At 42.7% G+C, this 20,877-nt stretch overlaps 1 long non-coding RNA gene and 1 pseudogene across 6 annotated transcripts in view; both read right to left on the bottom strand.

The window, feature by feature from the left end:
* Nucleotides 1–20,877, bottom strand: part of LOC132686548 (uncharacterized) — a 72,188-nt gene that overhangs the window by 27,886 nt on the left and 23,425 nt on the right. The gene's annotated exons all lie outside the window — the stretch shown is intronic.
* LOC144614816 (ATPase PAAT-like) lies at nt 18,455–20,328 on the bottom strand (annotated as a pseudogene).

Raw genomic sequence — 20,877 nt, 5'->3', positions numbered from 1 at the left:
GTGGAGATGCAAACATGATTCCTGAGTGTCATTTGTATGACGGTGTCAGCGTAGAGGGCGGGATGCTGTCGCAGAATATCCAGAAAACACCTTAAGAGCGTGGAGGGTGAGAGGGACTGGTGAGAGAGAAACTAAACCAGATTGAGGATGAAGTCGTGGCAGGACTGGCATCATTTCAGCTTACACGGTAGGAATATCTAACCGTTACAACATTTGTGTGTCATTCTTTAGGGGTTTTTTTTATTTATTGAAATTCAAGTTAGTTAATGTACAGTGCAGTCTTGGCTTCAGGAGTAGAACCCAGTGATTCATCTCTTACGATGATGCCAGTGCTCATCCCAACAAGTGCCCTCCTTAATGCCCATCACCTATTTAACCCATCCCCCCACCTATCTCCCCTCCCCTCCAGCCACCCTCAGTTTGTTCTCTGTATTTAAGTCTCTTATGGTTTGCCTCCCTCTCTGTTTTTATCTTATTTTTCCTTCCCTTCCCCTATGTTCACCTACTGAGTTTCTCAAACTCCACATATGAGTGAAATCATATGATATCTGTCTTTCTCTGACTTCTTTCAAAGAATGTCCAGACAACCTCCTCATTGATTTTCCCAACAGTCATGTGAGGCAGGTCTTATTATTATTCTTGGCTTGTACATTAAGAAATGGAGGCCCGAGTTTTCAAAAATAGTAGGTGACTGACTTCGAAGTCAAATTTGGACCTCAGGGCTTTAGGACTCTGGCTCTCTTCTCTCCCGGACATGGCCTGGCTTTTATTTCAGGAAATAAATTAATACTGTGGAGCATCTCTGGGGTCAGGCACTGTGGTTTACGTTTGGTGTGAGGGGAGAGGGGCGGTGGTTACAGAGATGAGTAAACTTTCAGAATCGTATAGTCGAGGAGAGGAAGAAACACAGAATCATACACGAAGAGAAAACGTATTTGTTTTTCAGACCTGAGTGCACAAATCAGTAAAACAAGCAGCCATTGGAACAGGAGTCCAGGGAGGGAGACATCACCACATCATGGGCTAACGTGGTGTCGCGAGAAGGATGGGCCAATAGAGCTTGCTGCTTGGATGCAGAAGTCAATTAAGTGGGGAAAAAAGGAAAACCATTAATTGCTTGTGCAAGTGGTTGGAAGCATGGGCTGTGGGGTCAATCAAAGGCGCGTTTACATCCCAGTCCCGTCTCTATGTGGTAACTTTGAGGAATTCATTCAACCCGTCCAACCATGTAAGCATTCAGTGAGATCACCCCATGAAGCATTTATCGCAGTACCTGGAATTCACCAATTCTGAATAAATGCTGGAGATGGTGGTGGTGGTGACATCACGGTTAACACCATCACCTTCCACCCTGGTACTCTCAGACACCCCCAAGAGGGTCTCTCAGGCCACCCCAACACCGCTCCCGGCCACTCACCCCGGTGCTAATCTACAGGCGTCTTATGAAAATATGGGGCTCTCTACTCATCTCCCCTACTGTCTTCAGTCTCCTGTGCCTGACTCTTGCAGAACAACACGTCCACAAAATCACTTTTCTCTCGGGATTTCCCTGTTTTCTAGAACTTTCTGTGGAATTTACATCCCTCCAGAAAGTCCTTCTTCTCAAGGACCCGGACAGTGCCTGCTACAATCCGCAGCAGCCCCCCACCCCCCGCCAGCAGATAGGAGTCAGGGGTACCCGTAGGACTGGTCTGCTCTCCCCCGGAGGTTCTCTCTCGGTCTGCTATTACTTACTGCATAACTCTGGGCTGCGTTATTAGCAGTCAAAGCTGTAGGGGACCCAGCTGCCATGAAACAGACACAGAAAGAAAAAAAACGCGAAGCCAAAAATGATGTACTGTGGCTGAAATCTGTGAAGGAGGCAGTGTTTCTATTTAGAGTCCTCCAGCCCCCCCAGCGGGCCTCCATATACCACTCCCCCTCCCAGCCCCCGCCCTAGGCTCCCTCAGCCTCCTCCTACCCTCCAACAAGTTGTCAACTATTCCCTGAAGGAGAAGCCAGAAAGTGTGCCAAAAAAAAGGGCCTTGGCTGGGAGTCAGGACCCTGGGGTCCAGGTTCGATTCTGCCAACGATGAGCTGTGGGAACTTTGGCAAAGGATTGAATTTTTCTGAGCCTTCATTTATAAATGACTAGACTAACACTGCAGCCCTAACCCTCGGTGATTGTACCGCTGTCCTTGTTCCTCAGCACATATTTGATAGATGCACACACACACACACACACACACACACACACACACGCATGTGCACGTGCACACACACAATCACTCATCAGTGAATTCTATGATTCTTAGCTCTCATAACAGTTACCCAGCTGTCCGTTGGATGTTAAGAGCAAAAGAATGTCTATATTAATACTGTGGACAAAGGTCACTTTCTGTAAGATACAAAGTCTGATTCAAAAATATAAGAAAAAAAGGGAAGCTATAAACATAAAAACGTGGGGGCGCTGGGGTGGCTTAGTCAGTTGAGCATCTGACTCTTGATCCCAGGTCATGATTCCAGGGATCAAGCCCCGAGTCGGGCTTTGTGCTCAGCAAGGAAACTGCTTGGGATTCTCTCTCTCTCTCTCTCTCTCTCTCTCTCTCTCTCTCCCGCTGCCCCTCTACCCAACTCGTGTTCTATCTCTCTTTCTCTAAAATAAAAATGTTTAAAATAAATAAAAACGTGAAGACAAGATGAATAGGTAATTCACACAAAAGAAGGTATAAATAGCAAAAAAACATTGGAAATTAATATCTACAAATTAATAAATACAATATATAACATAAATATAATAGAAAGTAATAAGGTAATAAATACAGGTCAAAATAATATTGATATATTAAGACATATTATAAACTCCTATTAATCAAAGCAGACACTTCTGCATCGGGAACAAATAGATCAATGGGACAGAATAGAGAACTCGGAATTAGCACACATTGTGGGTGTGTGAGTATGTAGGTGATTGGGCGCATACTTAGCATGTGATAAAGACAACAACACAAAACAATAAGGGAAGACAAATTATTTAGCCGATGGTTCGGGAGAAATCAATTCCCATGTGGAAAGCTATAAAGAATCAATTCACAAAAGAAGTATCACAGATGTCTAAAAAGCATTTGAAGGGGTAGCACCTGGTGGCTCAGTCGGTTAAACACCGACTTCAGCTCAGGTCATGATCTCGTGGTTCGTGAGTTCGAGCCCCACATCAGGCTCTGTACTGACAGCTCAGAGTCTGGAGCCTGCTTGGGATTCTGGGTCTCCCTCTCTCTCTGCTCTCCCCCACCGCCCTCCCCGCTCATGCTCTCTCTCTGTCTCAAAAATAAATAAAACATTAAAAAAAATTTTTTTAATAAAAAAATAAAAAGCCTTTGAAGGAATGCTTGAACTTGCCAATAACCAGAGAAGTTAGATTAAAAGAATGAGATACTGGGGCGCCTGGGTGGCTCAGTCGGTTGAGCGTCAGACTTCGGCTCAGGTCATGATCTCGCAGGCCCCACGTCAGGCTCTGTGCTGACGGCTCAGAGCCTGGAGCCTGCTTCAGATTCTGTCTCCCTCTCTCTCTCTCTGCCCCTCCCCCACTCGCACACTGTCTCTTTTATATTTAATAAAAATAAAAACATGAAACAATGAGATGCTAAGGGGTAACTTTTGTAGTTCTCAGAAAGCAAAAACAGCTGGTGAGAGTATAAACTGGAACTGCCATTCTAGAAAGAACCTGCCAACATTTAGCAAAACTCAACGTTTATTTTTCTGACCCAATGAATTCAATCTTATGTATAAATCCCAAAGAAGTCCATAAGTGTGCCTGGACAATAATGTCTCCCATGACATTGTTTATCGTTGCAAGCAGTCGGAGACAAGCTAGTTTTTGATCACCAGGGTAATGAATAAGTTACGTGCAAGAAATACACGCTACAGCATAATGTGCAGTAATAAGCGAAAAGGCAAGAATAAATCTCAAAAGATACACGGCAAGCAAGAAACAAAATGAAAGTTATAATGCAATTCCATCGACGTATGGATAAAAAGAAGAATACATCACATGCGTACACAGAACCACACTACATAGTTTGCAAGAGCACAAATTCAGGGACGCATTAGAATGGTCTTCTACCAAGAGTACCCTGGTGAGAAGACAGGCAAGAAAATACAAACCTCCAGGCAAGAAGGGATTTAAAGCAGGGACTGAGGTGCACTCAAAATCGTTGGAAGGGCTGGAGGCGTGAGGGGCAGGGACGACCACCACTGGTTCCCTAGTCCACTACCAGACTTCAAAAAACAAAAAGTTGATACAGTCACCCTTAAGGACTAAAGAAGTGCCACCAAGGGTCACGACTGCGTTAGCACTGAGGCAGGTGATTTATGGGAGAAGCCCTGAGGTTGCTGCAAGATCTCAGATCTGCCAAAGCCCACACATCTGCTACAACAAGGAAGGAAAAATAATGTGTTCCTAATTCGAACGAGGGCATCTCTCACCAGTGAAATGTAAACTAGAACCTTCTGACCGTGGAATCTGGAACACGTGAGCTTCTAGCTTAGCGATGCAGGGAGCACTTAGAAGGGCAGAGGAAAGTTGCTGAACAACAGACATTCTTCTGGCTGCCCGGGACCCATTCGCACCCTTCTGTATTTAACTTCCAAACAACAATAGTATGAGATTCACACTCTCTGCCTCATGTGATGCTATTACCCCTCATACAAATAAAGAGGCCTTCACCCTTTCCACAAAGAGGTTTCCAAGTCTGCCATCATCATTGCAACCATTGTCTAGTTCAACCACAATCCTTCTATCGTTGAGTCAATCTAAAGACATGTACTTAATCACCAACAGCATACCTTACATAAAATAGTAGGGGAAAGGAAGAGGGAAGGTGGAAATTCCATACTGCTTAACATAGACAAAGACATACACCTAAGAAAATACAAATAGCTGCTACAGTCATCATGTCTAAAACCGATCCCAGGACTATAGTTGGTATTTTAACTCATATTCCAGTACCTATTCCATGATCTCTTTGTCCTTCAATAACCACTTCCGCTGGCCGTAGCTCTCGATCTAGTATAGTGAGCCAACACTCTATTCCTGAAGGGCCGGAACCCTTGGTGGCCCTGTCTGTGTTGGGTTACTATCGTCTTCCATTACATTTTTCACTGGTAAGAAAGTACCAGCAGGCACCCCTAATTCCCCCAATCCACATATATGCTTTCTGACTCTGTTTTAAAGTAGTAACCCTATTATATTGGAGGATTGGTAGCTTTAGACAACACAGGAACCCCCCCCCTTCTGTGTCCCTTGGTTCGGTGACATGAGGAGAGCAAAGTGGAGAACCTTCCATTTCATTGTCATAAAAACTAAAGACAAGAAAAAAATATTGAAAGCAGCCACAGCTTTCCTGTTGGGAAAAAATAATTTGAACGACAGTTAACTTCATAACAGAAACCATGTAAGTCAGCAATGAGTGGCTCAGTATTTTTCAAGAGCTGGAAAAAAAAAAAACTCTCAACACAGAATCTTATAACTAGTGACAATATCCTTCAGGAATTAGGGGAAATCAAGACATTCGCAGGTAAAGAAAAACTAAAAGGTGTCCCCAATAGACCTATCTTAAAAGAATATCTAAAGGACATTCTCTAAACATAAGGAACATGATAAAATAAGGAACTTTTGGAAGATCAAGAAGGAAGAACAATGTAAGAAAAAATATGGGTAGGGGAGACTTGGTGGCTCAGGCAGTTAAGCATCTGACGCTTGACTTCGGCTCAGGTCATGATCTCAGGGTCGTGGGATCCAGCCCTGCATTGGACTCTGTGCTGACAGTGTAGAGTCTGCTTGGGATTCTCTCTCTCTCTGCCCCTTCCCTGCTCGTGGTCACTCTCTCTCTCTCTCTCTCTCTATCTCTCTCTCTGTCTCCCCTCTCTCAATAAATAAATAAATATTTAAAACAGAAGAGGGGCAGCTGAGTGGCTCAGTTTGTTAAACATCCAATGCTTAACAACTCAGGTCATGATCTCACTGTTCATGAGTTAGAGCCCTATGTCAGGCTCTGTGCTGAGAGCTCCTGCTTCGGATTCTGTGTCTCCCTCTCTCTCTGCCCCTCCCCCACTTGTGCTCTGTCTCTCTGTCTCTCTCTCCCTCGCTTTCTTAAGAATAAATACACATTTAAAAAAAATTAAAATAAATAAATAAGAAAAATATTGGTAAATTACTATAGGCTTTCCTCCTCCTCTTCCTCCTCATCCTGTATTTTCTGAATTATGTCTGATGATTGAAGTAAAGATTATAACACTGTCTGGTGTGGTTGTAAATATACATGTTTCTATGTATGTAAATATATGTGGAGGAAAATTACTGAAGAAATGTCTTTCTTGGATGGGTGAGAATAAGGGATATCTAAAGACACATAAAATACTTCACTCAAACTGGTGGAATGATGACACCAGTAGATCGTAATGTCTCTTTGGAATATTGAGAAAAATATTTATAATCCATACTTGGTGTCAGGGGACCTGCCCCACACTTCATTCTAAGGATTCTAGGTCCATAAACGTGGTTAAGAATGGAAAGTGGATAAAGGGGGGCACCTGGGAGGCTCAGTCAGCTGAGCGTTCCATCTGACTTTTGATTTAAGCTCAGGTCATGGTGTCACAGTTCATGGGATCGAGCCCTCTGTTGGGTTCTCTGCTGACAGCACAGAAACCTGCTTGAGATTCTTGATTCTCTCTCTCCCTTGCTCTCTGCCCCTCCCCTGCATTTTCTCTCTCTCTCTCTCTCTCTCTCTCTCTCTCATTAAATAAATAAGCTTCAAAAAAGAAAGAAAGAAATTGGATAGGGCCATAACTCCCTACTATGGTGACTAAAATGAAGACCTAAAATATTTTCATTTATGTATAGCAAGTAAGATTTGTACAGCTTCCCTCCTATTGGTTCTTGGGGAAACAATCAATGAAAGATTACTGAGGGTCAAACCAATATTACTAACTTTAACCCTGCATCCCATACTGATAATCTGCTCACTTGGTTTCTGGTGGTTGAATGTTGGGTTTTGGTCTCTGCTGTTGGGGAAGAAGTGCATTTCTTTTTTTTTTTTTAATTTTTTTTTCAACGTTTTTTATTTATTTTTGGGACAGAGAGAGACAGAGCATGAACGGGGGAGGGTCAGAGAGAGAGGGAGACACAGAATCGGAAACAGGCTCCGAGCCATCAGCCCAGAGCCCGACGCGGGGCTCGAACTCACGGACCGCGAGATCGCGACCTGGCTGAAGTCGGACGCTTAACCGACTGCACCACCCAGGCGCCCCAAGAAGTGCATTTCAATGGCAGCACTTCCTGTCTTCATTCCCAACTTTCAAAGTCACTACAGAGCTTTCAAAGAAGGCAAGTGCTCCCCTCACCAATATATTTTGTTATGCCTTTCTGAAGGAAGTGTCCTTTGGAGTCTTTCCAATGACCCAGTAAAGAAAGAGGTAAGTGAATTTTGGCATCTCAATTTATTTTCTTTGGGACAGAGTTAAATCCAGGCTTCAACCTGTATCAATTAAGCTCTGCTGCATAAACAATATTTCACAAACCACACATTAAAACTGCAAACACTAGGGCTCCTGGGTGGCTTAGTGGGTTAAGCATCTGACTCTTAGTTTCGGCTCAGGTCGTGATCTTAGGGTCGTGAGATTGAGCCCTGTGTCCGGCTCCACCCTGGGCTTGGGATTCTCTCTCTCTCTCTCTCTCTCTCTCTCTGTCTCTCAAAATAAATCAATAAATAAACTTTTTAAAAGCTGCAAATACTATTTCTGTGATTCCCTGGGATTATTGGGCAGTTCTTTGGGTTTAAGGATGAATGATTTAGGATAACCTCATTCATATATCCAAAGATTTGCCTGAGATGGTTGAGACTTTTCTCCAGGTCTCCAAGTTATCACTCACCCACCAGTAGTAGAAGCTACTAACCTAGCCTAGCCTAAGCTTGTTCAAACGGTGGCAAAATGGTTCCCACCAGCGGGAGAATGCAAATCCCAACATACATGCACTTTTTAAACCTCTGCTTTGATGTTTGCTAATGTCCCATAACCAGAGCAAGTTACTTTTCAAGTCCAGATTCAAGAAGCGGACAAACAGTGAAGTTCTTTTGATGGTGAAGTCCCATTACAAAGGGAGGGGTATACAGGAGTGGGAAGAACTATTGAGTAAATTTTGCAAACAAATCATTACAGAATCAACCAACAGAGAAAACTCAAGAGCCGTTCCCAGCTGCTGAAATGGACACACTGAACCCATAATCTTTTGATAATCCCCCCAAACCAATAACTTTAGCAGATTTCATGTTTGTTTCGATCTGTCTTGTAATGGGGGCAAGGGAGGAGGGTCAAGGAGCATCAGCCATCTCTTCCCCTTGTACTTATACTTGGACTTATCCCTCTGGGACAGGCTGGGGCTCTGACCTGAGTTACAGGTCTATAGGTAATCAGGAGGGGCGGGAGCAGGTTTTGAGGAACACTAAGATCCACTTATAAGAGAATTGTTCCAGGCAGTTCCAGCAAGCTTGCAGACTTTTCCAGCAAGCCTAGCCTCCTCAGATAAGGGAAGAGCTGCTGGGAAGAGGGTGCCAGTTAGATGTGAGCTTTAAGGTAATCAGACCCGCCCACCCTTTCCCACATGTTCCCAATTCACTTTTTATGGTGTCTCCCTTTGCAAAGCAATGTCATAATTTTCACATGTGACACAGCAAAGCTGTGAATTCAACCTGCGATGTAATTCTATAAGATGCGGGATCAACACTGTGGATCTGACTTTTTTATACGTTGGCCCAGCAGCCACCACATCTAAGGGGTTCTTTTGGTTCAGTCATCCAAGCCCTCTGGTTCTTCGACTGTGATTTAATCAGATAATTTAAACTCTCTTTCACAGTCATAAGACATTGTCGCACCCCACAGTCCCTGTAGCCTTTATTTCCGTACTTAGAGTTGACTGCAACAGGCACTTGGTCACTCAATGTCTCGTCTTCAGAAGAAAATTTGTAGGCACAAACAGGTGATAATTTCCATAATGCTTTTGTTATTGCATGCCACGGATTATTAATATCCATGTCACTGGCAATTATGTCACCACCGCTTTCAAACATAACGAGGTCAAATAACAAACCCCAGCTTCCCACATATAAACATACGTGCAGTCACTACCAGCACCAAATATTTTATCAGCCGAGGTTCAGTCCCGGAAACACCAGCACGCAATGTATTTCAAGCAAGGATTTAATACAGGCAATCAAGTACGTAAAAATTGCTTCCATTGATGGAGGAGTAAAGGTCAGGGAAGGATGTTTCTGCCTCTCAGAGAACGAGGAGGTTTCTGTCAACCAGGTCGAAACCCGCAGGAACTCACTGTTGCGGCTGATGCGGTAAAATGTTGTAAAATCTCATCTGTCCAAATCCTGATGTCTGCACGCCGCAGACGGAGGAAAATTAATGACTTCTACATCTATTCCGCCTCCCAAATCCTTTACGAGAATTTTGCATTGGCGAAATAGGAAGTAGAACTTTACTGTCAAGAGATTCCGAGAATTGTCGTTCCCCAAGATACTCGGGGAGAACATACAAGAAGGGTGGGATTTTGAGACTGAGTGGGAGTAGAAATTGAAAAAGAAGGCGAAAAATAAAATAAAATAAATTTAAACAAGAAAGAGGTCTTGTACAGATGATGGCAATGTGCTCTGAATTAAGGAATACTCTGCACCTGAGGTCCAGTGGGGGTGAGAAATGAGGAAAAAGGAATAAGGAAGCTCGTTCGCCACATGTAGATGGAGCTCTCTGGGAATTTCACGTGTATATTCACATCAAAGTAAAAAAATTGTATCTTCTTACTTCTTCCTTACTCAGAAGAAATTACTCAAAAGAAAAAGAACATATTGTGCACATTAAAATCCTTTTTAGTATTACATATGAAAAAAAACAGTTGACATTCTCAAAAGCTTATCCTGAGAATTTTGAGTATTCCACATTTGCAGATTTGTTTACTTTTCCCTTTAATTTGGTCATTTTGGAGGGCGCCTGGGTGGCTCAGTCGGTTGAGCGTCCGCCTGGCGATTTCAGCTCAGGTTGTGATCTCACGATTTATGAGTTTGAGCCCTCTATCAGGCTCCACACTGACAGCTCGGAGTCTGCTTGGGATTCTCTCTCCCTCTCTCTCTGTCCTTCTCCTTTTCGCTCTCTCTCTCTCTCTCTCTCTCTCAAAATAAATAAACAAAATTTAATTTGGCCCTTCTTTGTTTTATGTATTTTGAGGCTATGTTATAAATTTTATGCAACTTAATAATTGTTCTGTATCCTTTGTGGATTGGCTTTCTTTTTAAGTTTATTTATTTATTTTGACAGAGAGAGACCGCACGCATGTGAGTGGGGGAGGGGTAGAGAGAGGGAGAGGAAGAGAGAATCACAAGCATGCTCAGTGTTGTCAGCTCAGAGCCCAATAACAGGGCTCGATCCCACAAACCCAGAGATCATGACCTGAGCAGAAATCAAGAGTCAGATGCTTAACCAACTGAGCCACCCAGGCGCCCCTCTACCTTTCTTTTGAAGAAGTGTCCACAGCTCTCTTTTGAGAGATAAGCATAGCATATGCAATATGCCTCAGCAATTCCACTCCTAGATACATACCCAACAGAAACTTATTACAGATGTACACCAAGAGATAGGTACAAAAATGGTCATAACAACACTACCTGCAATAACTCAAAACTGGAAGTAACCCAAATGCCTATCAAGATTTAGACAAACTGGAGTAAATCTTACAAGAGAATACTATGCAGTTGTGAAAATGAACTGTTACACGTGGCAACGTGGGTAAATCACACAAACATAATGAAAAAAGCCAGAAGAAAGAGTACATACCAGATGACTGTGTGTGTGTGTGTGTGTGTGTGTGTGTGTGTGTGTGTGTGTATTTATATATATATATATATATATATATATATATATATATATATTTCAAAAGAAGCACAATTAACCCATGGTGTTAAAAGTCATGATCGTGGGGGCACCTGGGTGGCTCAGTCAGCTGAGTGCCCGACTTCAGCTCAGGTCACAATCCCTCAGTTCGTGAGTTCGAACCCCACATCGGGCTCCCTCCTGTCAGCGCATAGCCCACTTCAGATCCTCTTTCCCCCTCCCTCTGCCCCTCCCCCGCTTGCACTCTCTCTCAAAAATAAATAGAACATTAAAAATGATAAAAAATCAATAAAATTCATGATCGTGACCCCTTTTGAGAATGAAAGGATGATAGTAAGTGGAAAGGGGCTGGTAATGTTCTACTTCTTGACCTGGACATTTGTTATATGGGTGTGTTGACTTTGTGAATATCATCAAGTTTTACAATTATGATTGTTGTACTTTTCTGAGTGCACAATCCCAAAATCCTATTAAATATAAGATATGAAACATCAACTCAGTGGACTAATTTTAATTATTAAAAGTTACATTTATTTCAAACTGTGGAAAATGTTTATAACATACTCGTACATAAAAAAGAAGATACAAATTGCATCTGCATTACAACTACAATTATTGTATAGGTGGCTCAGTTGGTTAAGCGGCCGACTTTGGCTCAGATCATGATCTCACAGTTCATGAGTTTGAGCCCAGTGTCAGGCTTGTGCTGACAGCTCGGAGCCTGGAGCCTGCTTCGGATTCTGTGTCTCCCTCTCTCTCTGCACCACCACCCCCCCCCCCCCCCCCCCCGCCGCCAGCTTGTACTCTGTCTCTCTCTCTCTCAAAAATAAGTAAAACATTAAATACATATATATTACAATTACTGTATAAATAAGTACTAAGTGGAAAGTTTCAGAAGAAAATAAACCAAAATGATGAACGGTTATGTTATAGTGAAGACTCAATAGGAAATTTTTAAAACCATTTTCTTTAATGTCAATTCCATCTTTACAAAGTAGAGCACTTTTATAGGAAGACAAAAACAGCCAAATTTTGTAAACGTTGGCTTTTCATTTTCTTAACACCAGTAAAAATCTTAACCTTCTTCTGAGATTATCTTTGGAATAGCAAAAGCAAACAGCAGATGAGTATCAGAATCAACTGTTGCTTTCAAAGACTCCCAAGCTCCTACCACTGCATTTTATTTTTTACTGTTTTTTTAAGCTTCTTTATTTATTTTGAGAGAGAGAGAGAGTGGGAGGAACAGAGAGAGAGGGAGAGAGAGAGAATCCCATGCAGGCTCTGCACCGTCAGTGTGGAGCCAGATGTGGGGCTCAGACTCACAAACTGCGAGATCATGACCTGAGCCAAAATCAAGAGTCAGATGCTTAACCAACTGACCCACCCAGGTGACCCTTGATTACTTTTTAAAAAAAATTTTTTAACGTTTATTCATTTTTTAGAGAGACAGAGCACGAGTGGGGGTGGAGCAGAGAGAGAGACACACACACTCTGAAGCAGGCTTCAGGCTCTGAGCTGTCAGCACAGAGCCCGATGTGGGGCTCAAACCCACAAACCGCGAGATCATGACGTGAGTCAAAGTCAGCTGCTTTTTTAATGGACTGAGTCACCCAAGTGCCCCACCCTTGGTTATTTTTTTAAATGTTTATTTATTTATTTACAGAGAGAGTGTGTGAGCAGGGGAGGGGCAAAGAGAGAGGGAGAGAGAAAATCCCAAGCAGGCTCCATGCTGTCAGCACAGAGTCCAACGTGGGGCTTGATCTCATGAACCATGAGATCATGACCTGAGCTGAAACCAAGAGTCATATGCTTAACCAGCTGAGTCGCCCAGGCTCCCCCTCCCTTGATTATTAACTGAGAATGTAAATTAGTCACTAATCTCAGTGAGCTTTTTTGTGTTGTGGGTCATTTGAAAATCTACTGGAAATGATGGAGCCTATCCCCAGAAAAATACAGATTCCTACACACACGTCAAATTCGTAAACAATTTCCTTGAATTTATGAAACCCCTTGAGAGCCGAGGACACAGATCCATAGCCAGGAGGCAAAGTCCCCTGGCAACTGAGAACTGAATCCTCTAAGCATGGGAGAGTCCCCATATGTCTAGAGCCCCGAGGAGTTTCAAGAATCCAGCGTAAGAACAACCGCTCTGATCCAACCCCTCGCTTCACACACGAAAAACACGAAACTCTGACAGGCACGTGATCTGTGCACGGTCCCAAAGGTACTCAGCAGAAACACTGGAACAAGACCCTTGGATTGACATCTGATCATTATCAACCACCCCTCTTCTGCTACAGTAATACTTCTGGACTTCGTCTTCTTGGTCCATCAGCACAGCTGTTCCAGCTTACTTTAGATTATGATGACATCACATCTCTTCCCACCATCTTATTTGCAAAATGTCTGCATCTTTACATTTAAGGTCTGTTTCCTATAAGCACCATATGGCTGGTTGTGATCTTTAATCCAGCCTCGTATCTCTGTCTTTTAATAATGTCATTTAATGTATTTGCATTTAATACACCTACCAATGTGTTTGTACTTAAACTATCATTATTGTACTATCTGTTTTATAATGTCTCCCTTATTATATTTTCCTTTTACTCTCCTTTCTCGCCTTCTCTGGGACAAAGCTTCAAGGCTTTTTTGAACATTTCTGTTCCCCACTACTGGCTTGTGAATTATACATTCTTTTACCATTTCTTTTTAGTGGTCACCCTGAAGATCAGAACATCCATCCCTGACTTTGTAAAGTCTGACATAAATTAGAACTTTTCTTTCCCACAATAAAGCATGACGTAAAAACATTTTAAATTCCATTTATCTTCCTCTCTTTTTGAGCTTCGTTGTCAAGTATTGTATCTACATATAGTTCATACCCACAAGACATTATTGTTACCTTTTATGAAAATAGTAGTTTATATTTTCACCATGTATTTATCCATTATATTGTTTTGTGTTTCTTTCTACAATTTTTTTTTTTTTCCAATCCGGGATACTTTTCCTTCTGCCTGAAGAACTCTCTGTGGTATTTTTTTAGTATAGATATACAGCTAAGTTGTTTCTGTTTTTATAAAACGTGACTTTATTTTGCCTTCATTTTAAACATTTCCTCTGGGCGTAGAATTCTAGGTTGACAGTTATTTTCTTTCAAAATTAAATACACTACACCATTGTCTTCTGGCTTTGATTGTTTCTCTTGAGAAATGAGCTAGGTCTTATTTTCTCCTTTTGAAGATTCCTTTCAAGATTTCTGTAGTTGCTTTCAAGTTCGTTTGGGTTTGGGGCTTTTTCTTTTGTTTTGTTGGTTTTGTTGTTGTTGTTGTTGTCGTTGTCGTCTTAGGTTTTTTTAAGTCTGGCTATGATATGCCTAGGAGTGGATTCCTTTAAGCCAGTTTGGGATTTGTAGTGATTCTTGAATCTGTGGCTTGATGTCTTTTGACCGTCTGGAAAAATCGGTGGCTTTTAAGCTCTTCAAACATTTGTTCTGCATCATTTGCTATCCCTTCTTTTTCTAAGGTTTGAATTACAGTGGATTTTTTCAAAAATTTTTCAAAAGTTACTCACAACATTATTGTCTGTATTATTTTCTCTGCTCTATTCTTAAATCTGTATGTGTTCTGCTGACCTATATTCTAGTTCATTAATTCTCTCTTCATCTGTATTTAATCCATTATTAGTTTGTTCCTTAATTTCAGATATTGTAGTTATATTCTCAGATTGATATTTGTTACTTTTCTATAGATTACACTTAACTTCTAAACTTTTACTCATGTATTCTTTTTTCTTGAACATACTAATCCCAATTCTATTACATGTCTGTATATGATCATTCCAACCTAGATACCCCAGTCTCTCTATTAACTGATTCTCTCTCTCTCTCTCTCTCTCTCTCTCTCTCACACACACACACACACACACACACACACACATATCATTAATCTATCTGGCAATTTCTTATTAAATACTGGGAGCAAATGGACTATCACTGCTCAAGTGGAGCCAGTGTATTAGAGAGTGAAAATTTTGCACAAAACTATACGAAAATCCCACGATTTTTAAAAAATATGGTGAACTTTCTGAGAGTCACTATTAATTTTAGAGCCAAATCCCCCAGAGGTGCATTTTCATTCCGCCTGCCCCACACGCCTCCACACAGGGCTGTTCCCATGCCACTGCCTCCAAGAAGTAGCCCAGATCACCAGCTGTGCGACTTTTCGCAAGGCGCTCAACCGTCCTGTGCCTCGATTTCCTCATCGGCAAAATGGAGACGATAGTGGTATTCACAGCCCCAGACTGTTGCCTGCAACACTGCAAACTGCACGATATGTATTACCACTGTTTTCGCCATTAGTACAACTGATTTGTAGAATTACTGTGCTGAATATAATTAGCCTGTGAAATGATACATATTGAGTGTGCTGGGTAAACGTCAAAGCATCTTCCATGTACAAGGCATCGTTATTTTTTTTAACGTTTATTTGTTTATTGTGAGAGACAGAGCGTGTGCACACACTAGCTCGTGCGTGCCTTTGAGTCAGAGAGGAGCAGAAAGACACCGAGAGAGAGAATCCCAAGCAGGCTTAGGCGGGCTCCGTGCTGTCAGCGCAGAGCCTGACTTCGGGTTCCATCGCACAAACCCTGAGATCATGACCTGAGCCAAAATCAAGAGACGGATACTTAAGTGACTGAGCCACCAGGCACCCCTCTAAGGCATCATTATTAACATAGTTGGCTCAATAACTATGCTACAGTCATAGGTCATAAACTGAACATGGAAGGAATATTTACCCTGTGCGAAGCCCTGACAGTTGTTCTCTTTGGGGAATTAAAGAGAGCTGCCCCAACAGAATCCCAGGGGAAGAAAGCTGCCTGGAAGAAAGATGACCCCTAGATAAACAACCATAAACAGATTTCAGTATCATCATTAGGGCAACAAATCATCCTTCAAACCCGCCAGCTGACAGCTCTGTGATCCCGTACTGATGGGAAAGTAAACCCTGCTGGGGTCAAATAATTGAGGGAAATATGGCCAGATTAGATGTCATCCGATGAGTTTACATTCTATAATAATTGAAACAGTCATCGGAGCTCTGACCCTGCCTTAATCCAGCTCTGCAATACTTAATATTTGTGGCTGCTCCTGGTGGCTCTCCCTCAGCCCTCGCTCCTGGCCCAGGATTTGTTGAAATAAACTGGATTTCCTGGGTGAGATTTGAAATAAATTAGCCACGTGACGGCCACCTTCCCACCAGGTGCCCACTGGGTTCCATGTACTGCGTGATTCTAAGTGCTTAGAAGCACTTTCTAACAGCAACTCAGTTGCGCCAAGAGAAAAGAACGAATCGTTCATCTGCTGGCCCCAACAACCAGGAGGAATCGATTAAATTACCAGACTGTGCCATGGGCCTTGTTTGCAGCATGAGAGACAATTCTAGCATTTGAGTCAGAGCAAAAGAGGCAGCCCCGAGAAGGGCAGAGCCCAAGGCCGTCCCGTGGTTTGTTGTGGTCCACTTGGGCCGTCCGTCTCCCTGAGATCATACGGCAGCCGCTCCCCTCTGTCTGGTCGCCTGGATTCCTTCACGAAATTCCACTTCATATTTTCATATTTGTAAGTCCGCATAGCTGCTCCCCGCCATTCATTCTTGCCCTTTCCCCCATCTGTTTATATGAGGCAACCACATGAGAGGAAAAAATAAGACACCCTAGAAATTAATTCCATGAAGTAAGAATTTACTGTCTCTGCCTCCTAGGGGAGCACAAAAGAAGGGGAGAGGTCATTCTGTAATTCACTCCTGAAAACGAGACAGCTGATGGTTGTCTCAGGTCGGGGGGTGGGGCATCGCGTCTTATTTTCCAGGACCCAGAGTTTGTCTCTCTTCTTGATCTGTGCAGTGACGGTCTTCTTGAAAGACCAAGTTCATCAAGTGTTCCATGGGAGTCTCGGGCTGGGTGATTGACTCAGTGTGCTCACTGTCATTGAGGATAAGAAAATGTCGAAGTTTGAAGGGAGCTGAGATATTATCACGTCCAACCACGATATTTTACAGATGAGGAAACAAAGGCCAGATGGATAATTGTTTGCCTCAGGCCGTGTATCAGGTATGTGGCATAGTCAAGACCAGAAGTCTCAAAATCTCTTCACTCCCCAGTCCGGAGAATATTCCCGGGCAACGTGCCCCCTGAGTTCTGTGCATCCCTACCTTGTATTGAGTCCCCCATGGAGCTCAGACTCAGGAAAGCCCTGTCAGTGACAGAGAGGGCACTCTACAGGTGTAAATCCATATAATCTTTCCAGATGACAGGAATATCCCCTGTGATTCCAGAAAAAAATTCACTTCAAAATATATGTTCTAAAGAATAGAGATGTTCATAAAGTCGTATGCAAAAATAGCTCAGCAATTAATAATATAGAATTCATATTATAGACAAGATCTCAAAATTATATATATGATACCAATCTTTCGATTATAGAGAAAGAGAGATTTTTTTTTTTAATTTTTTAATGTTTATTTATTTTTGAGACAGAGGGAGACAGAGCATGAATGGGGGAGGGTCAGAGAGAGGGAGACACAGAATCTGAAACAGGCTCCAGGCTCTGAGCTGTCAGCACAGAGCCCGAAGCGGGGCTCGAACCCATGGACCGCGAGATCATGACCTGAGCCGAAGTTGGTCGCTCAACCGACTAAGCCACCCAGGCGCCCCGAGAAAGAGAGATTTGAAGGACACTACCAATTGGATCGTAAAAAGGGTTTTCCTCTTTGTTGCTTTTTCTTTTTTTCTTTTCCCAGAGAAGATGAATTTATTTTTTCGATGCAAATATACCACCCTTCAAGGCATATAAGATAGTTATAATTTCTGAAAGTTGTATCTGCCAGCGAGAACCACAATCTTGTTGATTCATATGCCTCAATCCTTCAGCGCAGAGATTCAGTGCTTTATGCTTAAACGTGGCAGAAAAGGTGTCTCGAAAGAGGAACCACTCTCAGCTCAGAAAAGAAGAGTTCCTTATTCATTCTGGGTTTATTGGGATGAAACAAGATGACTTCTCTTGTTTTGCATCAGACGCTAAATCTAAAATAATAATCTTAACAAATAGTCCAGTTCTGGTTTTCCTTTCTTATCCATAGTATCGCTCTGATGTGACAGAACATAAGGTTAATGGCCCGATGTAAACTAATGTTGCAGAAACATCACGTCTAATTTTTCACCTGAAATAAACAACATAAAATGTATTTTGGTGATCTGAAATTAAAGGTTGCAAGTCTTAAGGGCTCAGAGAACCCTTTCTGAGAACGATCAACTAGAAGAAAAATATATCAAATACTGTATTTTTTTCATTCTTCTAAAACATAAGGTCTTTGTATAAATTAAAACAGTACTTAAGTCAAACACATATACAACACACTCATGAATCGCACTAGAAATCCTTAAAAAGTTTAGGGGCACCTACGTGGCTCAGTCAGTTGAGCGTCCACCTTTGGCTCAGGTCACGATCTCACGGTTCTCAGGCCCCGCGTCGGGCTCTGTGCTGACAGCTCAGAGCACAGAGCCTGCTCCAGATTCTGGGTCTCCCTTTCTCTCTACCCCTCCCCCACTCATGCTCTGTCTCTCTGTCTCTCGAAAGTAAATAAATGTTTAAAAAAATTTTTTAAAGTCCTTAAAAAGTTTAAATGCTTAAACAAAAATAAAAGTAAATAAAAGTAAAAAATCAAAGCAAAAAATACTACAAACAAAAATAATCTATGACCCTATCACATTACAGTTCTAGATTTACAGTAACAAGTACAGCTAAAATGAGCACTGAGGTCACTTGATGTAAGATGGTCCTCCCCTAGTTGCTTTGAACTTTTGGGGTTTTGGCTTTGCAATAAATGTGTAGTAAATATCTGTAGTGCCTTGTACATGATAAGTGGGTGGGGAGTAGGGATTCTGCAGCGTGTTTATTAACAAAACAATCTTTGTATCTGTGTGCTCCTGAAGTTTATATATTCGCAGATCAATATATTCCACAAGAGTTTTTCTTCCATCAGTTCCATATTTTTAGTAAGAATCTTTTCCAAATAGGAGCACACAGGTTGCTCTTCCATTGCAACACCAACAATGACCAAACGTCAGTGATGTTTTCCTGCCACTTGGCGTGAATGTCCCACGCGGAGATGGTTGACCAGACTACATAGATTCTGAAGAAAAGACAGCAACTCGGAGTTGCGAATATCAGAGTTGTCACTTGCTTTCTTTGCTAGGAAAGAAGAAATTGCATTTTTAAGGTCATCCTCAAGGAGAGGATGGTTTTGTGGCACAATTTTACACTCTGGGGTTTGTAATATTTCCTCCGCCAGGTTGCTGCGGACTCTTCTCAATGGAAGCATTTAAGTCTCCAGTCACGGTTCCAGATGTCAATCCAGTTCTGAAAGGAAAAGGAAAAGGAAAAGGTGTGGAGGGTGACTCGTGCAAGGCTCCTGAGGTCGATGACGATTGTAGGTCAATCGTACGTTTGGATCCCTTATTTCCCAAAACCGGCCGATGCCGCTTTCCAACAGGAATCCAATTCTGCCGTTGAAACCTAATCGTATTCATCAATTGCTGAGCTCCAGGTGACAACCTTGACCCGGGAAACTCCACGAGAGTTTGGACCCTCTGGAGGTCTAGCCTCGATCCTAAAAAACAAAAAATACTGCAAACAAAAATAATCTACGACCCTATCACCTTACAGTTCCAGATTTGCAGTGACTGGTACACTTTCAATGAACACTGAGGTCACTTGATGTATGTAAGATGATCCTCCCTTACTTGCTTTGAACTTTTGAAGGAGAGCTGGTTGAGGAATTTGCTGAAACCGGCCTCACGTGTACCATAACTTTAGTGATGAACACATATTGCTTTTCACCAACGGAGAGCAACTTTATTTTACAAGCGTGGCTGGGGGACTCCAATTTTCTATATTTTTTGTAGAAAATCATTTTGTGCTCACCCCGTTAGGGCCAAATCTCAGGTAAAAGGAGCAGGGGTGTTCATCTTGGCTGTTCAGGCTTCTCTTCAAACTCACCAGATCTCGGCCCCAGGAAAGGTGGCACGCAGACGAGCCTGGGTGCGAGGAAGGCTCTGGGCCAGAGTTCCACCTGCAGCATCCCAGGAAGAGGCCAGCAGGGGCGGCAGGTCAGTCCCTTGTCCTCACGCCCGTTCTCCATTCTGCCGCCGCCAGCCCAGGCTAACCCCGGAAGCTCTCTTTGTGATTTTCTGAGTTTTTTTCCAAGTTGTATACACTGATTGTGTTTGTACTTTACTATTTTAATTGGGACAAACATTACTTAAAACAAACCAAATGTTTTAGTAAACACTTCTTCATCTTGTTCTTGAGCTACACCTCCACTGAGTGCTTCTTTGAAATCAATTTTCTGGTCCATGAAGTGACTGGACCATCCCCCCCCCCCCCCACCCACCAAACTACCATCCCATTCTGATCCCCTCCCCTGGAGGCTACATCCCACTTCCTGTTCCTCCTGCAATATACATGCTCTCTGGTCTACTGAGCTCCTGCCACAAAGAGAATTCTCACTCTAAAAGCCAGTATTTTAGTCCTGAATTCCGGCACCCCAATGTTCCAGCATCTGATGTCAGACAGAACCATTGGGCCAGTTGCCCTGAGAACCACGCCGACATTGATTTGAATCATTCCTACACCTGGTGTCCCAGATATGTGCGGAAGTCTGGCCTTCTCTTGCCCTTGCTGGAATCCCTGCTCAAGACCTCCTTCCTAGTTCCAACATCCTCTGGTGGCTTTTCAAATCCAGGGGTTGAGAACCCAGCAGGCTTTGAGTCTGTATCCACTGGAGCCATGATGTCTGGAATCAACTGAGGTTGAGGTTCTCCTATGGACAGCTCCCTGGAAGAGGTCCTCATCATCTAACACTCATAGCATGGCAGAAAGCAAGCAACAGTGTAAGG

The sequence above is a fragment of the Panthera onca genome, chromosome F1, assembly GCF_046562875.1.
Source record: "Panthera onca isolate mPanOnc1 chromosome F1, mPanOnc1 haplotype 2, whole genome shotgun sequence".
In the NCBI taxonomy this organism is placed as follows: domain Eukaryota; kingdom Metazoa; phylum Chordata; class Mammalia; order Carnivora; family Felidae; genus Panthera; species Panthera onca.
The sequence above is the reverse complement of the archived record's forward strand: the minus strand, read 5'-3'. Positions and strand labels throughout refer to the sequence as shown.